Source organism: Triticum aestivum, chromosome 2A (genome assembly GCF_018294505.1).
Source record: "Triticum aestivum cultivar Chinese Spring chromosome 2A, IWGSC CS RefSeq v2.1, whole genome shotgun sequence".
In the NCBI taxonomy this organism is placed as follows: Eukaryota; Viridiplantae; Streptophyta; class Magnoliopsida; order Poales; family Poaceae; genus Triticum; species Triticum aestivum.
In genome coordinates, this window is record NC_057797.1 from 189,046,078 (window position 1) to 189,052,303 (window position 6,226).

Sequence of the window (6,226 nt, forward strand, 5' to 3'; positions counted from 1 at the left end):
ATTATTTCATGCCCTCTTTTATTCCCCACTATCCATTGCACTTGTCTATCATACAATGTCTATACTTTCAATTACTTTTCTTTTTTATCAGCCATTTGAATTGGAGAGCGCGATGGCAGTATCTAAGGGAGTAACAACACGGTCTTCAGAAAAGATGGTGCTACCAGTTGATGCACATAGAACCACGGTTGTACTTGCCCAAGGACCAGATCCACCACACATAACCCAGACTCTCGCAGATTGTACCCCTACCCAGTTGGACAGAGAACCAGCTACACCCCTTCTAACCCCAACCCTGGCAGATAGTAACCCAGTTCCAGTTGACACAGCACCGTCTCCACCATAGAGCACCCAAACACGAGCAGTTAGTAAGGGAACTGCAGTGCCCAAAGCACGAGGACCACCACTCCGAATCCCAACTCAACGCTTAAAGGAGAAAAGATTTGTTCTCAGGTCAAGTTCTGTAGCTATGGTTCATACTCCTTTGCTCTTGCATTACTGTATTTACTCATACCAACTATTTTCAAATTTGAAGGATGGAATTGAAACTCCAATGGCGCAACAGGTATGTTTTAAACCTGTTTCTTTAACTAGTTTGTTGTTGTAACCTGCTCTATGTTGATTTCAGTTTCAATTGAATAAATAGTTATGTTCTCATGTCATGCACATTACAAGTGTTGTTATTGCTCTATAGTTACCCACACTTATATTCTGTCTATTCTGCTTTGTCTTGAACAAATATTATTTTAACTGTGTCTCTATCTTGATTTGGCAACAAAAACTATAATAATATAGACCATAAAGTGACCATGGTACATAGATATATGTTTGTTTCATGTTGTTATCCTGTCCACTTTACTACTGAACTCATTTACCAAAATGAGTTTCATATACAACATGGTAAACATGTGATGCGTCTGCTTGTTTCTCTTTTAGAATGCGGACAAAATATTGGAGAACAGTACCGCATTATCCAATGGTAAAGGAAGTAATGCAGATAAGGTTCAAGATAGTGAGACATCCCTGTTGGTCTCCAAGTAAGCTGATAAAAACTATCTTGACGACAGTGAGGGAACCCAAAAGTCCTATCTTGATGTAGTGTTCGAGTTACTGGCCACTACTGCTGCCACAAGCTCTTTGAACTCGCTGCCTGAATCAGTTCATCTTCTTGAGTCTCAACTTCAAGTTGAAAGACATCGATCAGATGTACTGCAACAGGAAGCTGAAGGACTGAGAAAGTCCCTGCAGAATTCAGATGCATATTTTCTGGTGCAATAGCAAGCGCTGGAGGATTTAAGCGTGAAACAAGAGAAAGTTAATAAGCTTGCTAAGCATCTTGCCAGCATTATGGGTACCCAGGATATTGTTTCTTGAGATCTTCTAAAGTGGTTTCAGTTCTGGATTTGTTTTGCTGTGGTGTTTATTTGCGCTGGTCACCAACTTTGACAACTAGTGTATATGATATGCTGCTTTGTTCCCTATATTTGCACTAGTGGCGAACTTTGATGCCCAGTGGATGTAATATGTGTAATAGCCGTGATAGCCTAGCATTAGTTGCTTGCTTATTTATTTCCTTGTTGTCTTGTTTATTTGTTTACTTGTAGTCATTGCAGTTCTTTTTCCGCGGTTAGCTAGTGGCTGCAATAACCTATTTTTTAAAACTAGGCCACAATAACCATGGGCTAATATTTACCATAGTGACACTGGGCCTCCTACTGGCCGTAGAAACAGTGGGCCTTCTACGGGCCGTAGAAACAATGGGCCTTCTACGGGCCGTAGAAACAATGGGCCTTCTGCGGGCCGTATCATCAATGGGCCTTATACGGGCCGTATGATCGATTGGCCAAACATGGGCCAAACAGACCGCATTATGGCCGTAAACGGGCTAGAGTTGGAATTGTCCGTTCATGGGCCAACCATAATGGGTCATTGTTAATAGCCTGTATTTGATGATGCTATGAAAATGGCCCAATGTATTAACGGACCACAAACTGTCCGACTGTAACCACGGGCTGAATTTGGCCCACAAGCAGAAAATGACAGTAACAGGCCGTAAGTAAACGAATGCTGGAAATGGGCCCAAGAATAAATGGGCTCTGAGAAGGCCAAAAGATAACATGGGCTGGAAACGACCCAATGGAATAATGGGCCGTTAATGGGTATAAAGTGATACACTGTTCATTACAGGCCAGTTTCACCATGGGTCGTTAATGGGTGTAAAGTGATACACTGTTCATTACGGGCCAGTTTCACCATGGGTCGTTAATAGGCCAAGAGTTACATAGGGCCTCATATGGGCCGAAAGACGTCATGGGCCATACATGGGCCAGAAGTGAAAATGGGCTGGAATCATATTGGGTGGCCCAGATGACGCTACTAGGCCTAATTCGGATAGGGCGTAATGGGCCTTGGGTTAGCGGGCTGTAAATGGGCTATATGCGAACAGGCCGTTAACAGGCTTTACATGGGCCAGCCCACCACCTTTTGACCAAGTCAAACGGGCCGGCCTTTTCATAGGAATGGTCCTCTGTTGGGTCGTGCCACGTGTCGACGTATCATAGGCGTCTTATGTCCAATGAGTGGATGACATATATCCCAACAATGAGCCGACACGTGTTTCCTCCAGCCAATGATGATTTTACACGTGTAAAATCCCCATTGGTCGGGGCTGTTAATGGGTTATCGGATCCAAACCCCGACCCGATAGCTTAACAGCGTTCCGTTACGGTGGATGCCACGTGTCGGTCACCCTTGACAAAAGCACTTCTGTGATGCGGGATTTATCGTCTTGGAAGTGGACACTTCTGTGATGATAATTTTGGTAATGTCATGGAACACTTCTACGACACCACATGTATGACTATCTTGATTCTGTCATAAAATCGTCATGGATGTACATGCATGACAGAAAATGCGACCTACTGTGACAAACACGTATCATCACGGCAGTGTATTTTTTTGTAGTGATGGTGTTGATGTAGAAGCCCTCCGTGATCGATGCCCCCTCCAGCGGAGCTCCGGAAAAGGCCCCAAGATGGGATCTCACGGATACAGGAAGTTACGGCGGTGGAATTAGGTTTTTGGCTCCATATCTGGTAGTTTGGGGGTACGTAGGTATATATAGGAGGAAGAAGTACGTCGGTGGAGCATCATGGGCCCCATGAGGGTGGTGGGCGCGCCTGGAGGGTAGGCGCGCCCCCTACCTCGTGCCTTCCTGGTTGCTTTCTTGATGTAGGATCCAAGTCCTCTGGATCACGTTCGTTCCGAAAATCACGTTCCCAAAGGTTTCATTCCGTTTGGACTGCGTTTGATATTCTTTTTCTACGAAACTCTGAAATAGGCAAAAAACAACAATTCTGGGCTGGGCCTCCGGTTAATGGGTTAGTCGCAAAAATAATATAAAAGTGTATAATAAAGCCCAATAATGTCCAAAATAGGATATAATATAGCATGCAACAATCAAAAATCGTAGATATGTTGGAGACGTATCATGGTGTTATGTGAACATCGACTATATAACACTTCACCTTGATTTGGGCCTAGGGGAAGGCATTAAGAAGTAATAAGTAGATGATGGGTTGCTAGAGTGACAGAAGCTTAAACCCTAGTTTACGCGTTGCTTCATAAGGGGCTGATTTGGATCCACATGTTTTATGCTGTGGTTAGATTTATCTTAATTCTTCTTTCGTAGTTGCGGATGCTTGCGAGAGGTGTTTATCATAATTGGGAGGCTTGTCCAAGTAAGGATGACACCCAAGCACCGGTCCACCCACATATCAAATTATCAAAGTAATGAATGTGAATCATATGAGCATGGTGAAAACTAACTTGACGGTAATTCCCATGTGTCCTCGGAGCACTTTGCTTTATATAAGAGTTCGTCCAGGCTTATCCTTTGCTACAAAAAGGATTAAGCCACCTAGGTGCACCGTTGTTACACTTGATACTTGTTACCTGTTATGAATTATCTTATCACAAAACTATTTGTTACCGATAATTTCAGTGCCTGCAGAAAATACCTTGTTGAAAACCGCTTGTCATTTCCTTCTGCTCCTCGTTGGGTTCGACATGCTTACTTTATCAAAAGGACTATGATTGATCCCCCTATACTTATGGGTCATCAGCGCTCTAGCAAAGTTGACTCTTCTTCAGTCCTATTTTCATCAAGTTTAACATTACTAAACAAGGAATCAATAGAGAAGCACTAATCATTTTAAGATCTTGATCATTACTACGAAAGCAACTGGTAGAAAACACTCTTTCTAAAAAATTCTCTTTTAGCTCTAAGCATAGCGGTACACTTCTTACTGTCATCCATAAAAACATATAAAGCTTTAGTTGATTCATTAACATCAACCTTGGGTGGGAAAAAAATTAATCTTGAGATTTTCTACATCATGCAAAATTCTATCAATGCTTCTAGACATATCATCAAGTTTACTCAATTTTCCTCTATCATAGTATTAAAAACTTTTTGAGCATTCATAAACTCTTTAATATTATTCTCAAGATCAGATGGATTATTGTAAGATGAATTACCATAGGAATTTCCATAATTATTAGAGGAATTTCCAGGAAAAGGCCTAGGATTAAAATTACCTCTATAAGCATTGTCATTACAATTGTTCCGCGAGACAAAATTCACATCTACGGGATCACTGTTTTTCTCAATCAAAGTAGAAAAATTCACATCATTAAGATCAATAGGAGCATTTTTGCTAGCAACCAATTTCATAAGAGCATCCACTTTTTCACTCAAAGTACTAATTTTTCAACTGAACTAACCTTTTTACTAGTAGGTGCTCTTTCGGTATGCCATTGTGAATAATTTTCCATGATATTATCTAGAAATTTAGAAGGTTCACCCAAAGTAATTTCCATAAAAGTGCCTCCCGCGGCAAAACCCAAAAGATTTCTAGAAAACAAAATTTAATCCCGCATAAAATTTTGTATAATCATCCATAGATTTAAACCATGAGTGGACAATTTCTTAGCATCAATTTCATTCTTTCCCAAGATTATGTGACATGTTCATGCTCAATTTTCTTGAAATTCATTATTTGATTTCTAAGGAAAATAATTTTTGCGGGCGGAAAATACTTAGTAATAAAAGCATCTTCGCACTTATCCCAAGAATCGATGCTATTATGAGGCAAAGAAGAAAAGCAATTGTTTGCATGACCCCTCAAAGAGAAAGGAAATAATTTCAAATTCATAATATCATTGTCCACATCTTTTTCTTTTGAATATCACACAATTCTACGAAAATGTTTGGATGGGACGCGGCATCCTCATCAGGAGTACCGGAAAATTGCTCTTTCATAACAAGATTCAACAAAGCGGCATTAATATCATAAGACTCCGCACTAGTGGCGGGAGGAGCAATCAGAGTACTAATAAAATCATTATTATTAGTATTGAACAATCACACAATTTAGTATTTTCTTGAAACATCGTGACTATGCAAGCAAGACCACACGCAAACAGAAGATCGAATGAGAAAAGGGCAAACAAAAAGAAGGCAAATAAAAAGAAAAATATTTTTGTGATTTTCGCAAAACCGTTTTATAAGTGGCGGAGATGAAAACGAGAGGCAAATGGAAAATAATATAAATTTCAAGGAGATGAGATTTGTGATTAGGAACCTGAGAGATGTTGATGATGTATCCCTAGCAACAGCGCCAGAAATTCTTCCTGATTGCTTGTATTTGTGTTGGTATTTCCCCGAAGAGGAGAGGATGATGCAGCACAGCAACGGTAAGTACTTCCCTCGGTTATGAAACCAAGGTTATCAATCTAGTAGGAGAACCACGCAACACTCACTAATGGAAACAGAGAATTTGCCATCAGTTAGATCTTTGTCGTCTGCTAGCGGATGGCAAAGACCTTCTTTGTTGTCTGCTTCCAAAAAAGGAAGGCAAAGAACGGGCTGATGGCAAAGACCCTATTTGCTATCAGCCAAAGCTTTGACGTCCGCTAGATGACAGCAAAGATTCTTTGTCGTCCACTAGCTGACGGCAAATAGGTGGGTAGGGCCCAGTGGAGGTCCAAACCCTGGCGGCCCACCAGCCCCACCTCTTTGTCGTCAGCTAGCGGACGACAAAGATTCAACTATGTAACGACTGTTCCCCCACCTCCTCTCTCTCTCTCTTCTCTCTCTCTGTTACCCCCACCACGTGCCGCCCCCGAACCCCACCGCGCACCCGACCGCACTCCGCCGCCCCCA